The sequence below is a fragment of the Pan paniscus genome, chromosome 6 (assembly GCF_029289425.2).
Source record: "Pan paniscus chromosome 6, NHGRI_mPanPan1-v2.0_pri, whole genome shotgun sequence".
NCBI classification, from domain to species: domain Eukaryota; kingdom Metazoa; phylum Chordata; class Mammalia; order Primates; family Hominidae; genus Pan; species Pan paniscus.
Window position 1 is genome coordinate 103,319,837 of NC_073255.2, and position 17,962 is coordinate 103,337,798.

At 33.7% G+C, this 17,962-nt stretch overlaps 2 long non-coding RNA genes across 2 annotated transcripts in view; one reads left to right on the forward strand and one right to left on the reverse strand.

The window, feature by feature from the left end:
* LOC134730802 (uncharacterized) overlaps window positions 1-17,962 on the reverse strand; it is a 767,202-nt gene that overhangs the window by 105,422 nt on the left and 643,818 nt on the right. The window contains exon 4 of the long non-coding RNA XR_010112768.1: window positions 9,614-9,693. This is a non-coding gene — a long non-coding RNA (uncharacterized LOC134730802). The remainder of the gene's footprint in view (window positions 1-9,613; window positions 9,694-17,962) is intronic.
* LOC130541712 (uncharacterized) overlaps window positions 1-17,962 on the forward strand; it is a 68,221-nt gene that overhangs the window by 43,610 nt on the left and 6,649 nt on the right. The window contains exon 3 of the long non-coding RNA XR_008955809.1: window positions 10,516-10,624. This is a non-coding gene — a long non-coding RNA (uncharacterized LOC130541712). The remainder of the gene's footprint in view (window positions 1-10,515; window positions 10,625-17,962) is intronic.

Consider the following 17,962-nt stretch of genomic DNA (forward strand, 5'->3'; position numbering starts at 1 on the left):
ATCTGCTCAAATGCAGGCACTCTTATGGTTACAAACTTTCCCAGCTTCCACTCTCTCTTATGTTTCTCACCCCAAACCTTTCAATCTATTTTCCCCCTTTCAATCTATTTTCCCCCTGCTTACCTATGTCCATCTTTATGAGAAATGAAGTATGTTATTTTCAAACCCAAAAGTATCCATCCTTGCAGGCACATGCAATTAAGTGGGGTAGGCTCATTCCTATCATGACTTTCCAGACTTTCAGCTGTAAGATGGGGATGCATTTATACTGTTCAGAGAATCTCACTGTGCTGAGAACCTATATTCTTCTCTTGGGAATCAAATCACTTCCCTTTCTTTTTCCTCACTAACCTCAATTCCCAGTTACTCAGTGTTTATTGATCTCAGCTAGATGTAGATAGAAAAGCAAAGTTCAGGTCATAGGTCTCTGCTAGAGAGCTTTTGCAGTTTTGAAGGTTATCAGATTCACTATATTGCTAATTGGTGGATTTCAACAGGGAGGAAAAAAAATCAGTCAATGTAGGCTGAGAAAATAGTTAAGTGCCAATAATCTTACTTCACGTTTAATAGTCACCACATGCCTTCTCTATCTCATCCTTTATTTATCAATATTTATTGATTGATTCATTTTCTAATGGTTATACAATTTATTACTAGAGTCTAATTTTGATTTGATAATTTTTATCACTTATTTATAGCAATATAAATCACATAGTAATCTGCCGTTTTTCACTAAAGCCAACATATGAATTGTATTTGATCCTTTTTATTTGGAGGGCCAGCTGAAATTTTTAATTTTAGAAAACAAAAGCAAAAAGTAGAATCTTTTCTTAAAAAGAAGAGCAGATATATGTCCTTAATTCTGTAAAAACTCAATCAATAGAAGCCAGAAAGTGGTAAGAGCAAACTAATGACAACTGTTGCCAGACAATGTCTCCTTGACAGAATTAGCTACATAAATAATTTGTAAGGTCCCAGTGCAAAATAAAAAGTGGGGCTTCATGTTGAAAAATTACCAAGAATTTCATTATGCCAATAGCAAAACATTGAACTATTCTCAGGGCCCCTCTAGGTATATAGGACTCTTTCCAACTGCACAGGTCATGTATATCCATGAAGAAGGCCTTGATTCTAGAACATGTTTTGCAAATGTATACTGAAAGCTACAATCTCCTCCTCATCTGTATCTGTATCTATTGTATTGAGTCTTTTTTTTTTTTTTCTTCACAAGAAGAACTTTTTGGAAGAGTAGTCTAATTGACTGCTAACAAATTCATTGGGAAACTGCTTATATGTGTGGAAAATAACACAATTAGATTTCTATTTCATACTATTAAGCAAATAATCAGTTCTAGGTGGATTTAAGACTGAAATGTAAAAATTGAAAGTTTTTTTAAATTTGAAAACAATAGAGATTATGGCTTTAGGCCAGGGAAATGTACTTTAAAGAAGTACAAAAATGTACAAAAACACAAAAGTTGAGATTGATATATTTAACTATATTAAACATTTTAGAAACTAAATTAAAAGACAAATTAAATACATTAAAAAAAGTCAAGGCTATAATGTGAGAAAGTTATCTGTCATACAGATAGCTGGTAATAGGTTACCATCAGAATGTATAAAAAATCCTTTAAAATAGGCAATGATACATTTTAAAAATACTATAAAAAATGAATATACTTGAATGACCGATACATCTATAAAAACATGCTCATTATCAGAACACTTCCAGGTACCATTTTACACCTCATCCTCATCTCCATCAATAGCCTTGGATGTAGTCACAGAACTTCTGAGTCACTAGGGGTAGGGTGGGGCCTTGGAAAGTTAATTTTGAAGAAGCTCTCTGAGGGATTCTGATGAGTACCATGGTTGAAAAATGTTTTCTTGAATTTTAACAGATCCTGATCCAAAGGAATCAATCATCATAGCCTAAAATTGTAACTTCCACACAGTTTTTCAATCTGTCACTTCCTTTCCATTGCTGTGGTTCAGAGAGGTTTAGAGAGGGACTTTGGTACGTGTAAAGAGGTTGGTCTTAAATGCCAGACAGCAGTATACTCCAGCTGTGCAGGAGGTGCAAGGACCATTAACCCACAACTACATGGAAAGCAAGGAGAATAGTGTTCATGAGTCTCCACCAATGTCTTCTATATTAGGTGACAATCATTTCCTCCAAACCCTTTCTCTCTAAACCCACAGCTCATAGAGAAACTGTATTTCCTGATGTCCACAAGAACCTGTCTCACTTCTTCTTTCATCCTTGATTGATGGAGGGAATAAATCATTCTTCACTTCTAGTGAAAAAGGAGAGAAGAAGTGCTCAGGGAAGGATGCAGCCAGGACATGGATTTTTATTGGACCTGAAAAGATGATTAGTTGCCCTATAATAGAGCACAGGCATGTTCTGATAACAGTAACTTCTACATCATTTGAGGCAGAAACAAAAACAAACCTTATATAGTGTCTCACAAAAGTACCCTTTAGCTAATCTCTCTAATATATAAAAAGCTGTAAATCTGAAGAAATAAGAGATTAAAAGTATATATAAAAATGGGTAAAAGAATGGATAGAACTTACACAGAAAAATAAATGTACATAAAATATACAAAAATATGCCCATATTATTCTTTATAAAAATGCAGAGATTACTATTACTGGGAAACCGGAAAATTTCAAAAGTTTTACGGTTTATTCTGTAGCTGTGGCTTTTGGAAAGCAGTAACTCTCATGACTTGCAAAATGGTCAATCTCTATCAAGGAAAATTCCCTTCGATCTATAATCTCACTTTTAGAAATCCACCCTGACAATAGGCCTTCCAGAATACAAAACAACATATTATGATGAATTGTTATAATTTTGTGTTGCCTCGGCATTCATTTTGAATACAAGTTAAACTTTCTGATACCAGAAGCGGGGCTTAGTCATTTTTGACACAATTTCCAGTTCTACACCACACTAACATGACTCAACCTGGCCAAAAAACTTAGATCCATCTCTCCCGCTTCTTTTAAAAGGACAGTCAGGCTTTGCGTGGGAATGTAAAGTGACCCACACCATATTCTCTTACATATACCGCTAGTTGCCATGTGTTCTTCTCCCTCTCTGTCTGACTCTTCATTCCTGCCTCCTGTGACCTGGGGACAGAGGACTGCCCTCTTGACTCATTGTGCCTCCCTGCCCAGGATCTGTAAGTGAAAATCTTTGAACTTGTTTCTTATTGTGGTAGTATATTAAATTTGCGTCTTCCATCTGAAAAACCAGGGGCTTCCCCAGGCTGGGTTTTTTCCTGGAAATGCAGGCAAGAGCACATAGTCAGGCTTCCAGCGCCAGAGCAATGGTCAGTCATAATCTGGACACAGTTCAGACAAGGACAACGCAGGTATCTGCCAGTATAAAGAAGTTTCCCATGTGACAGACACCCCAACTCCACCCCAACATCACGAGTTAGACAACCAGACATTAAGCCATCCTCCGAGTAAAAGAAATAAATATCCTGTGAAAGGCATACTGTAAACACCCATATCCAGCCCCAGTCCTTTTCCTTTAGGGCAGGGTTACTAGGTGCTCTGGTACTGGAACCCCAGTTTAGCTGGGGGCTCTCAAAACACATATGCAAATGGTATTTTTTATGATGCTATTTCGTAATAGCAAAATTTTAAAACAAATTCTCATCTATAAAAAACTGCTTTAATAAAGCATCATAAAAAAACAAAAAGAAATACGAAGTAGCCATTAGAAAGAATGAGAAAAATCTCTATAAATTGATAGAGGAGTAATTTCTAGAATATAATTTTATGGAAAAAAGGAAGGTCAAAGATTGCATTCAATACTTTAATAGGTTATTATTTGTGCAAAAAGAAGACAGATTTTCCCCCAAAAAGAACTAGGGGAAAGATAAACCAAAAGGCAATAAAAATGATTATATATAATGGATAGGAGGGAAAGGGTGGAGCTGGATATAGTGAAAGGAAGATTTCCTTGAGTAAAAATTTTAATATAGTTAAAAATCTAAATAAGATAAAAAATCTAAAGTTATCTAATAACTGAGTCTACAATTATTACTATTAGTGGCAGTATCCCTATTTATGATGTTATTTTATGGGTACTGTAGAATAAAGCCAATAAATTAATACATTAATTTTATTAAAAGAAAACATGCCAGTAATCCCAGTGCTTTGGCAGGCAAAGGAAGGAGGATTGCTTGAGGTCAGCCTGAGTAACATAGCGAGACACCATCCCTACAAAAAATGTTTAAAAATTAGCTGGGCATGGTGGCACAAGCCTGTAGTCCTGGTTACTCAGGAGTCTAAGGCAGGAGGATTGCTTGAGCCTACTAATTTGAGGCTGCAGTGAGCTATGATCATGCCATTGCACGCCAGCCTGGGTGGCGGAGCGAGACCTTGTCTAAATCATACATACGTGCATATTTTTACTGAGAGAAAAACAGGTACCAATATAAAATACAAGGTAAAAAAATCCTGTTAATGTTAAAATTTTATTAGAAATATTAGCTTGAATTCTTGATTAAAAACACCAAAAGACATTTCCTGTGTCTGTCCACTATAAAGGTCTAGAAATAACAATAACCTAGTAGCAATGAGACACCAAATGACCAGATATTGGTTTCTAAGTACAATTGCTGATTACAAGTAATTAATACGTATTATGCCTGAAGGAAAAAAAACTACTAAAAGGCTCATGAAGTAAAAGGGAGGGGGCAACACTGACCTAAAGGGGCCCCTTCAATTCTGGTTAAGTTGAGAATCTCCTAGAATAATGAAAAAATTTGATTATAATCTCCTAAAACTGTGAGTCCAAAACCACAAAACATAAAAAATAAAAAGCAAAAGTCTCCTTTTACAGAAGACTACCAATAGAGCATAGAATAAATGATGAAATTAGATGAAATGTGAGAACTAATGAGTTTGTAGCTCCCAATGTAAAAACTCCTTTAGGCAATTACTATAAATAGATGTTTAAACCATTGGGTTAAAGATCATTGGGGAAGAGAATCTTTTTGCATCAGTTGTAAATTATTACCCACAGATTACCAGCTAATTACAGAGGAAAAAGTTACAAGGAAGAGATATGATAATCACTACTCATATCCAAGTGATCCAGCAGTTACACACACAGTTGGTCAGCCTGATATTATGTACCTCCTACATGTGATGCTGTAGAGTACACAGCGTTATCTATGTGGTGTCATTGCTAAATGACAGATTTTCCCTTAAGGTAATTATGATGAAATAAAATAAAGCAAATTCAGAAAGTGGAATGTTCTCAAAGAAAAATGGCCTGACTCTTCAAAACAAAATGTAAAAATATAAATAAAAAACAGTAAAGTCTTTAAAAGCAAGACACAAAAGGAGTGTGTTGGGGGGAACTCTTGTAGATTAAAATAGACTAAATAATCATAACAAATGCCATAATGAAACCTCACTGGATCCTATATCAGGGAACAAACCTAAAAGTTGCTTCTAGGACAATTGGGAACATATGATTGTGGACTGTATACTCAATAATCTTATAAAATTATTGTTAACATATATTTTATGTTGGATAATGATATCGTGGTTATGCTGGATAATGTCTTTCTTTTAGAGGTGTATGCAGCGTATTTATGAGAAATTATTGTATCTGCAACCTACTTTTCAAATGGTTAAAAATTGTATGCAGAGAGAAAGAGAGAGAGAGCAATGATGGAGGATAGAAACACTGATGAAGCTAGGTGAAGGGTTTAGAGTTAGTCATTGCATCTTTAAAAAGTTCTCTATAGAGTGGGATTTTTTAATAATACGAAGTTGGGGAAGGGGAAGGTGTTTGTCTCATATTTACTTTCTGCAGCTCATATTCTGCAAGTAATATTCTTGCTCCTTTCAAACTGTACCAAAACACCCTCATTAAGCAGTCAAGCTATAACCACAACAGCATCACCACACCCTCAAGAACAGTTGAGTTTTATACATTGTTCTCTCATTTTAAACAGCAAATGGCTGTTTCTTGCCCTCCATGTCCATCCCCACACTGTCTCTAAAGGGCAAAAGCCCAGATAAACTATTTAACAATTTACATTAACACATAATACTTAGTATCTGATTTCAGGTTAAGGTGATTTCATAATTGCTATTGCTGTTGTTTTTGCCCATTTATATAATTTTTCCCAGAACAAAGAATTCTGTGACACAACTGGGGATTATACATTACAGCTTTAGGAAAATCCTAATTACCTAAAAATTTTAAATGACTCCCATATATGCACATGCTACATTATATGGATTTGTAGGGTATCCTCACAAAATTTTCCATTAGGTAAAAATGCATTTCCTGAAATATTTATCATACCTGTATTTATGCAATGTTAGTTTTCTCATTTATATTAGGTCTGTATAGTGCTAAAACCTAGTAATTGCTTAACAAATACTTGCTGAGTAAATCACGGAATGTATGGTACTGGAGACTTGAGGTTCAATAGAAATAATCAATAAATAAATCTTTGAATATAAAGGAGATGTCTGAGGGAGATGTGTAGAGTTTAAGGGAAATAAGTCAAAGAAGAAAAATAAACTGAAAAGGGAAGAGGAAGAGTAAAAGAATGGCAATAGCTGCAAACATCAAGAGGGATGTTTCATTCATATTGTTTAATTTTTCTCTTAGTCACATTTTAAATGAGTACTCATTACCTCATAGCTAGAGAGGCTACCATATTGGAGAGTGAAGCTTATAAAAATTTTCCATCTATTGCATAAAGTTCTATGAGGCAGCACTGCTGGAGAAAGTATTAGAGTAAAAAAAGAGGTAAGAAGTAAAAACTTGAAGAAAAGAGGCAATAAATAAAACTGCAACATCTGTAACAGTGACATCTTTGGTTAAAAATGAATCAGGAGACTTTCAAAAATATTTATACTTTTGATTTTATATTCTATTAACATAGTTGGTTTGATTTCTCATGGACCCTTACATTAGTATTTCCAATTAAAACCACACTCTTTAAAATTGTGTTTGCTGCATATAAAATAATCATTGTTGTAGCAAATTTTTCAAAAACTAAAGCCAAGGCAGTTTAAAGATGTGTGATGGAAAAGAGAGGGGGAGTTAAGTCAAGAAGCAACAATTAAGGAAATGTCTTAAACACCAACTCTATTTTGGTTTTCTTGAGCATTTCCACTCTTTCCACTTGTGTTAGTCACCATCCCGCAGTTTCCTTTCATGTCACTGAAAGTGAGTTAACTCAGAAAATAAAGAGGCATCTGTCTCCATGCTTTCACTATTCTATAAACAACTTACATTGCTCGCTACTGCGGCATAGAAGTTTAGTCAGACTCATTTGTTTTTCAAGTACCTTCCACTGTCTGCTCAGAATAAACACTATTGGAAAAAATTTACTATAGTAATCTTATGTGAGCTGTTTCCCTCTCTCTGAACTCAAAACATTCTTTCAGTATGCGAGAAAGGCAAACTCAATTATTTTATGCTCAACAGAATTTTATTGAATCCCCTGACAGTTCAGATAAACTACTAAATGAATGTTTATTATAAGCATGCAGGCAAATGATACATTATAGGGAGGAAACTACTCGAAGCAGTTATTCCACCTGTAAACAAAGTTTGCCTGGGAAGATTTTATTTTATTCCTAGAAAAATGCCATGGATTAGATTGAAAACTGGAGGATATGTCATTGTAATTTTGTTTGTCTGACTCTGCATCTTGTGTAACCAGGAATGTCTATTCTCATAGATTTTGAATTTAGACCAAGTGAAAACTTGACAACAGACTGTGTCTGCTTTTCCCAAACATCACTAACTTTTGAAAAACCCAAACCATCAGATGTGGTGAAGACAGGAGATGAGGGAGACTGATAGATAGATAGATAGATGATAGATGATAGATAGATAGATAGAGAGCAGACATAGATAGATGATAGATGATAGATAGATAGATAGATAAATAGATAGATAGCAGATATAGATAAGTAATTTTAGTGTCAATTCTAAAGTCTCCTATGAATATTTGCACCACTCTTTAACAGATTTTAAGGTTTATTTTGTCATCATTGTGAAACCAAAGAATAGGTAGAACTTGCTTATGTTTTCAACAATGCTTTTAACACAAAGTATAAAGGCAACATATATTGTATATATGTTCTATCAACATATATTGTATATAATACCCTTAACTACTTTGACATTAGTTATCTTTTCATTATTAGGATTCTAATCAGTAGAATAATTGAAGCATATATGTTAAAAATCTGTTAAGTTAAAAATCTTAGTTTATAATATTTTAAGGAATAGTATATCTGAGTAGAAATCCATAGTCATAGAATCACAAGGAATCAGAATAACAATGGAACTTATGTTAGATTAGTCTTGGGACATCATCAGATGATTCCAGGCATGACCTCAATTGCTCTCCATAATATTATATGTATCATGCATATATGAGATAGTAAATATGGAAGTGTGCTTCTAAACAATTTCCTGATAGTGAATGCTTCAAAACTTATCTGTGACTCTATTTAATAAGTCTGATAAAATTGTAACTAAAAGAAGGACAAATAAGATGCAAAAAAGAGGAAGAAGAAGGAAAATAAGAGAGAGAAGGACAAAGATACAGAGAGAGGGAGGGCGCGAACCACCACCACCATTATCACCACCACTATCACAACAACAACTGGGATAGCAATGTTTTAATAGGGTAGTATTATTATCATTATTATTGCTTAATCTTTATTTCCATTAGCACTCTAAGTGCGGCGTATGTAAAAAATAAAATGTGCAGCTTCCTAAGGAAATAGATTTGAGAAAGCCAACTCGCAAATCTAGTGCTTCATTATATCAGCTGCATAAATTGTTTCCTAATTGGACGCTTACTCATCTTTTAAACATAATAGCAGGTATAAAATGTTCAGGTGGAAAACCAGTTTAGGTTAATATATCATGTTATCTATTAGCACTGTAGCTGATTACTAAGTAATGCAAATGTTTAAATTACCAAAAAAACTATATCCTAATAAAATTGGAAATTTTTAATAATGACATTTTGTTTAACATTAATTCTCTAGAAAATGCACAAAACAATGTATATTTTCAGGCATCATGGAGCATTTAGACTAACATTTTCCTTCATATTGATGTCAAAGAGAAAGAATCAAAGTGACTTATGTCACCAAAAGAAACAGGAAAGAAATATTCTTTTAAACACCTACTCACAGCTGTTACCAAAAATCGTAGTAGGTTTACTATCACATCAAATAAAAAAAATCAAAATGCTGTTTGTCTTTATTATTTCCTCTCCTCTGGGAAAGTATGTGACCCATGCTAGTTGGTGAATGTTTTTCCTTTCTAGTGCAGGTGACAAGAGTAGGTTTTGGCATTTGTTTTGCATTACTGTCATTCTAAAAAGAAACTAGAAAATATATAACATTTGTATATATTAATTTCAGAAGCCAAATTACATATTTGTAATGAAAATTAAATGCAACAAATTCAAAGTCATAAAGAATTAGATATACTTTTATGTTAAGATGGCTTTTCTGTTAGGCTCATCTTTCAAAATTACAGCATTGAAAAATACATTTATCTGGTTTCGATCTGAATACCTACATTCTCATATGCGCATCTTCATACGAGTCAGACAGTGCCCACAAATATGCTCCTTTAGTAATCTGAGCAGTTTTGCTGGCCTGTACCAAAATAGAAAGAAAATTATTAAGTAGAAATTCCCCAAGGGGAATCAAGTTGAGGTAATTTAAATGACAATCTTGTTTAACTTTGCATTTTTCTATAGGAAGTCATCTGATCTTGTCAGAAAGAATTTTTTTCCTTTGCAACTCAATAACCCCCACATATGCCATTGTTATAGTAGTCATTTCATTTTCAGTTTATTTTCCTTATTTCTCTCTATTACACCTAGAACATAGAGTTTTTATTAGTACTCAATCACACATTACACATAGAACATTGTGTAGTACTCAATAACAGATAAATTAATGAACAAAAATTATTATTTAAATTCTATTAGGTTTCACATATAGCAATTCTACAAAAGAGTGCAAGGGAATAATTAAGACACAGAGCCAATAGTTTACCAGCACAGAATTTGGTTCCTTTAAATTAGGAGCTTAATATTAACTTGTCAAGTGGATTTATATCTAAAATATGCAAAAATTAAATGATAATATTATAGATTATGATCTGTAAAATAGTAAGAAAGCATCTTGCACATGTTACAAAAACAGTAAATATCCACTGTTTTGAGTTGACTTACTTAGAAAAAGCCTCAGTTAATTCCAGTTAAGTTCAAAAGTTCTGTTTTGGAAAGATTTCCCCCCAACCCCGGCTAATAAGCATTAATGACAGCTTAATCCTATCACATCTTTTCATGAGAATACCATGTTTTGGCAATGACCTCAATTATAATGCTAGTTTATTCTTTTCTGAAAGATATACCATGAAACTTCTAACTACTCCACTCCCACAACAGGATGTCCTGCTCTGATTGGCAGGGAGAGTTTGAAGGTGGGTTGGCAGAGACTGTGACCGCAACTGACTGCGTTCTGCAGAATTATGGTAATGAAATTGGAAGCCAACTTTCGTGAAGCAGAAAGCCTCAAGGTAATTGCCATGTACTATAACTTTTCCTTCCATTTGGAAAACAGAAATAAACAGCACATTTTCCCCATGAATCTACTGTATTTACCAGTATTGTTTGTGGGGTATACTTTGCCAGTTGACATTACTTTAGTAAACTTATTATTATACGGTGAACACCTGCCCCATAAATATAGAATAGAAAAGCTATATTATATTTGTGTTTGGTGAAATGAAGTGTTACCCAAACTCAGATGTGGTGAAGACCTTTTGTGCTCTCTATATTTATGGGAGCTACATGCCACTTAACATACACCAAATTTGGTAAGCAAACAAGCTTGACTCAGAGTTCAACTTTACATGATCTTTGTGACCGGAGATTGGGTCATTCAGTTTCTAATGTATAGTTTCAACTAAGTTAGAATTCTAAGTATGTTTTAAATTTTAAAAATAAAATGTTAAGTTTCTTATTGAATAACTAAATATTGAGTTGAAAGACTTCTTCCACACTAGATTGATGGAGTTTTCTCTTATTCGTATAGAAACCCATCAGAAGTTTATTTAGATTAGGTATTACTTAGGAAGATAGCATTAGAAAGTACAACCTTATCTTTTCCTATAGCAACAGGATGTAATGGTAAGAAAGAACAGAAGCCAGAGAGATCTGGACTTGTATTTCTGCTACTTTCTGTGTTCTTAGATAACTCACTTCAACTCTCTGAATCCTAATTCCTTGTTTAAAAATGCAACTCTATTCTGTAAGTCTGTTTTTTAAGTACTTAGAAATAACATATATAAAGACCAAAAACAATCTCTGGTATAGAAAATTTAAAAAAATTGTTGTACTGAATGCTGTTAATACTACTACTCTTGTACTTTTAGTAAAATATCTTATAACTTAATTATTCTAATATTATACTTTCCATTTGTCTTATTGTGAAGACAGAAATAAAGTTATAATTGCACCCCTCAACAACAAAGACATTGTTGAATGTCTACTATGTCCAACTGTAGTTGGATAACAGGACTGTAGGAAATGTAAAACCAACACAACGCCCCAACCACTTTCCTCAAGTCAGTTGGTATTGCCACTGAAAAGGAATTTACTGTGAACCCCCTGGAAGAAGGTATAGCACTAGAACTGAGGGTCAAATACTTTGAATTAATTATCAAGAATTTCTTGATTTTTCAAATAAAAACTGTGACCTATGAAAGTAAAGTGAACTGAGAAACAGTTATTGATTTATATATAATATATAATATATAATATATTTTATATATATATATATTCCAGATAAATGTAATCTTGGTATTGCTAGTTTCACCTTTACTGCCAAGTTACAAAACAAAACAAACCAATCTAGTACGCCCATAAATAGAGTCTGGCCATAATTCTCTGCTCTCCTCAGACTGGAGAAAATAATGTTACCAGATAAAAATATAGTGAATGACTATCTTAACAAGGAAACTGAGGAACTTGTTTCTCCAGTTAAATTCAGTGTGAATTTCCTTACTATTTATTTCATTTAGAAGCAGAACTCATGAAGAATGAAGTAGGGAGAATGTCTTTATATTATACTCACATTATTAGTCATACTCATGTGCAATGGAATATTCTACAATTTTTTTTTAATCTGAGGTAACTTTACATGAACTAATATGAGCAAATCTCAAGACATGTTAGGGGAATAAAATAAGATTTTATAACGATGAGTATATAATTCTATTATTTTTTCTTGTTCTGAAACTTAGCATGTTTAATTTAATTTTACTTTTTATTATTGTGAAAACCACATAACGTAAAGTTTACCATTTTAACCATTTCTAAGTTTGTGGTTCTGTAGTGTTGAGTATATTCACATTGTTGTGAACTAGATCTCCATAACTCATTCATATTGCAAATCTGAAACTCTATACCCATTAAACAATGATTCCCCTTTTCTCCCAAGCCCTGATAACCACCATTCTACTTTTTGTTTCTGTGAATTTGACTACTTTAGATATCTCATGTAAGTGGAATCATACAGTATTTGTCTTTTAGTGACTGATTTATTAAACTTAGCATAATGTCCTCAAAGTTCATCCATACTGCAACATGTGACAGGATTTCCTTCCTTTTTAAGACTGAATAAAATTCAATTTTATGTATATGCCATGTTTTGTTTATTCATTCATCCATTGATGGACATTTGGGCTGCTTCCATCTCTTGGCTAGTTTCATTTTTTAATTGAAAACATATGAGACATGTAATGTCTACATCCATGTATAGTTGGATATTTACGATATAACATATATATGTATATATATATATATATAAACATTTTACCAAAAAATAAGCTTTGAGAGTAGAGGAAGATATCATCTTAATTTATTACCAATATTATTTCTCTAGAGGTATAAACACTTTTATCAGTTCATTGTATATCAGAAAAATATTTTAAATAAATGTATGCATATATATATATTTAAAATTGAATTATGTATGCTATGCTATTGTATTTATTATTCTATTTTTTAAAGCTAGCACTCCTTTAGAGTTATATTTGCATCAGTAAATAGAACTTTACCTCATTTATTTTAACTGTTTATTAAATATATGATTATTCATGATTATGTGGACTGCTTTCACTATTGTGATATCATTTAGCTATTTGTGAAGTATAATACATATACAGAAAAGTATACACACCAGTTAATATGCTTTCACAAAATAAATTCACCTAGATTCACAAATAGATGATTACCAGCCCCAGAAACTTCCCAGTCACTGTTAACTCTGAGTGGCAACCACTCTCCTGAATTATAACAGCATAAATTAGTGTTGTCTCTTTTTGTACTTCATGTAAATTGAACCATATGCATAACATTCTTTTTTGTGTTTTATTCCTTTCATTCAACATTATGTTTGTGATCCTTATTCCTACTGCTGCAAATACTGGCAGTTAATTTTTTTCATTCTTATTTCTATACATGCCATTGTATGAATATAAAACAATTTGTTTATTCATTCTGCTTTTGATAATCATTCAGAAAATTTTGACGTGGGCTACTACAAATAGTGCTGTTGTGAGCAATATCATTCATGTATTCTGGTCTACCCATTGCTGTTAGTTCTATAACACGCAGTGAAATTGTTGAGACAACAGAGAATTTATAGATTTAGCTTTAGCAGATCCTGACAAATAATTTTCCAAAGAATATGTACTAATTTGAATTCCAATCACAGGGTGTAAATAAATAGTTTTATCAGAGGTGTGTGAACCAGAGCAACTCCATCTTAAACAGGAGCTAAGTAAAATGAGGCTAAAACCTACTGGGCTGCATTCCCAGACCGTTAAGGCATTCTAAGTCACAGGATGAGATAGGATGTCAGCATAAAATACAGGTCTTAAAGACCTTGCTGATAAAACAGGTTGCAATGAAGGAGCCGGCCAAAACCCACCAAATCCAAAGTGGCAACAAGAGTGACCTGTGGTCGTCCCTCACTGCTACACTCCCACCAGCGCTACAGCATGAATAATCCACCCTTTGTTTAGCGTATAATCAAGAACTAACCATAAAAATGGGCAACCAGCAGCCCTTGGGGCTGCTTTGTCTATGGAGTAGCCATCTTTTATTCCTTTACTTTCTTAATAAACTTGCTTTCACTTTGCATTGCGGACTGGCCCTGAATCTTTCCTTGCCCAAGAACCCCTCTTGGGGTCTGGATAGGGACCCCTGTCCTGTAACAGTTTCTTCATTTTATTGTCACATTTAGTATTTTCTACCTTTTTTATTATAGTCATTGGTGGATCTACAGTGGTATCACATTGTGACAGATATACGTGTGCTATAATATGCATGGACCATTCCTAGGAATGCATGCAGTGCTTCAATGATTGCCTATGGTCGGGGAACTAGAATTTGGGTGTCAAGTATATAGAAAAAGTCACTTCTCACTTTACAGTTTTTGATGCTATTTGAAATATTTTAACATGTGCTGTATTACCTTTTTGTGTTCCTTTCTTTCATTTCCTTTTTAGTTTCTAAGAGAAAAGTAATATAAGCCTTTAGTATTAGTCTAAAAACCAATTCACTTTTGATCCCAAGGCCACTGGGAGTTGGACAATCACATGGGAAGTGTAAAGCTCAAATTCTCTTGCCAGCCCTTAAGTTTTTGTGGACAGAGCAAGGAGATGGGAAACAGAAAAGGAAATGAGACTGAAACTCCAGAGAAATGTGAAGATCCAGATATTCATGGCCCTCCCAAATATCACTTACTGTTCTCTTTACTATCTGATTATTACAGATGTTGAAAGTTTCTTTTTTTAAATACACACACACGCACACATATATACACACATACATGTATGTATATATACATACACATATACATGTATGTATATATACATACACATATATGTATATGTATTTATATACATATATGTATTTATACATATATGTATACGCATATATGTGTACACACACACACACACACACACATATATAAATATTTATTCCACAGGGGTCCAGCCTACAGGTGTGGAAGCAGCTGTCTCTGCCTCCCTGATACTGGCCTATGTTTTCATACTGGCCTGACCTGAACTGGAAATCAACAGAAAAGTCATCAAGCTGACATATAGGTACATGACCAAAATTTCTTGTGCTATTAAAAGAGAAAAAAAAAATAAAGCAAAGAGAAAGTATAGAATTAAGAAGTATGATGTCAAGATTTATTCTTTGATTGAATAAAGGTACCCTCAAATGACTCAACTAACAGATGACTAAGGTTTTATGAGTTGTATTGTTAGGGAACTCATACTTGGAAATCAGGTACCTGTGATTCCCTCAAGAACCTATTGGGCCAAAGCTCATATGATTCTTAAGTACTGTTCAGGTTGCAGAGTCTTGTGCGGTGCAATAGTGTGTTCCCTTGTGAGTGTGACAATAAAGATCAATGGACACAGGAGAATGGGTCAAAGCAATGAATTTATGCCAACAGTAGAGAAGAGCTCACCATTAATTCTTTTTGCTTTATTGGACTGTTTCTGTTTTCCCTAACATTGTTTGTTGTGTAAGATAGAATGGTTACGTTTATAATTAGAATTTGGCAGTGGTGCTGTGAGGACTCACATCTGAATTTGATTAAGGGAAATGCATTTTACCCAGAGATGCTGGCCGTAGAACAGGGTGACTTAACAGCATGTCTTTGGATTGTTCCTGTTGTAGAGAGGATGAGTGTATGTTTATTAAGTAAAATAATTATATTAGGTGGAGCTATTCATGGAATTATACACAAATGTGTTAACTAGACAGCTAAAAAATAAAATGAGGAAGACATAATTTAAGCCCTTTGTTTCCTCGCATTTTGTTTATTAACAGCAAGTGTCATTATTTCTGGGGATCCAAGCCTCTCTCTTACTCCATGAGATTCTGGGTGGGACCAGTGTAATAAGTGCCATCCTGTTTTCCTTTTCTAACCTGTATCCAAAAAAATATATCTCCTAGGTCTGACTTATTATATTAGCCATTAGTTTGATCACAGTCATCAGCTTATTTAGGTGATGTCAGCATAAATTATTCTCTGGGATTTAACATGTGGGTGCCAAAGGGGAGAATAGCACATGTGGGTGCTAAAGGGGAGAAAAATATGTATTTATAATTAGCAAAGCATACTAAGCTCAGAGGTAACCTGGCCTTTGAACAGGATTGTTACATCTCAGGTTACCTCTGAGCTTAGTATGCTTTGCTAATTATATATGTGTGTGTGTGTGTGTGTGTGTGTGTGTATACCTTACTTTCCTCTGACCTTAGTAAGCTTTGCTAAGAACAGTCTAGAGTCTTGTGTGGACATATTATTACTACTTTTTCCAACATGGAGTAATCTTACCTGCAATAAGCCAAATGACCAACAACAACAAAAAAGGAAAGCTGATGAAGACAAGAGACAGAGTGACTGACTAGTATGTGTCCCTAAGTTACTAAAGCTTATGTAGCCTCTAAGTAACCTCTGAGGTGGACTTTTCTACAGTCCTATAACTAAGGAAGAACTAATCAAATATAGAAACCATGGCTGAGAGACAAGGTAAAAGTGATGGAAACCTAAGTCTCTGAATCAGTTGGAGGCACATGGATTTTGAGTTTGTCATGGGTATTTGGAAAGTCATGGTCACAATGTAATTGTACATTTTTATGTAAAGAAAAATGTTTCAGCTTGTCACACTCTAAAATTTGTGTCACTATTATATAAAGATGGACTTTTATATAGGTAGATATATAACTTTATGTATAGATTGATACATGGTTTTCTACAGTTTGTCTTTGACTTAAGAACCAACCATAATTAAAGAGGATAATGGATTGTTCAATGGTTAGCAAACATTAAATAGTAGTAAGATATAATATGTTAAACATACCATTGCTTTTATAATCAAAATATGTGCTTACATTAAGTGAATGGAATATCAATATTATGCACAATATGTGGTTATGATTGTCACAGGCAGAGCAGAAGCTTCCTCTCTTGACAGGCAATTAACACAGCCTAATAACATGGATAGAGAGATAAACACTCAAGAGGAATAATAAATTTATGTTCTGTTGCTATAAGAGGATAATTTTATGTTTTATTTAAGATTGAAGCTTACATTGATATTAAAAACTGTGCGTAATGGTAGGAGTTTGAATTAAATTCTTACTGTTAAGCCTGTTTAGCAAGTAAAAATAATTTAGTATATTCAATACATCATGTTTTATGAATGCTGTATTGAGGAGATGGATACCTTGCCACCTTAATAGTGGTGTGTAATATGAAGCACACCAAAGGCCTAATACCTTCATTTTATAGCTTTTTTCCATTTTCTCAGCTGAAATGACAAAGTAAATCTTCCTGGCCTATGTTTTGAGTGAGTTACAGTCAGTAGCATCCTGCGCTCAAAAAAACAGACTTCACTCAAGGCAAACAGGCGTGGGAGGAAGAACATGTGACTCAAAATTAATCTGAACTTAAAAGACTGTCTTTTCCCTCATGCATCATCAAAATTGGATGTGTTATGTCATAAAGCTTTACCTTCTTACTAAAACTGTGTTTTAAACTGCTTAATTTTGTTGACCAGAGGTAGAGTGGCAGAATGGAAAGCATATGCATTGATTATTTTTTAGTACACTGAAAGACTGCATGTTTAAGCAATATAAGTTGTAGGTTTTAGGATTATTTGATAAAAGATAAATCCTCATGGGCTTCAAAAACAGTAAACCTATTAAGAGATCTAAGATGACTTGAAATCATTTTAAATACAGTATGCACATTTCCAATGCTTGACTAATAAACTGCTTGAAGTTACTTACCTATTAGCTCATCAAATTGTCTATAATAAGGAGCC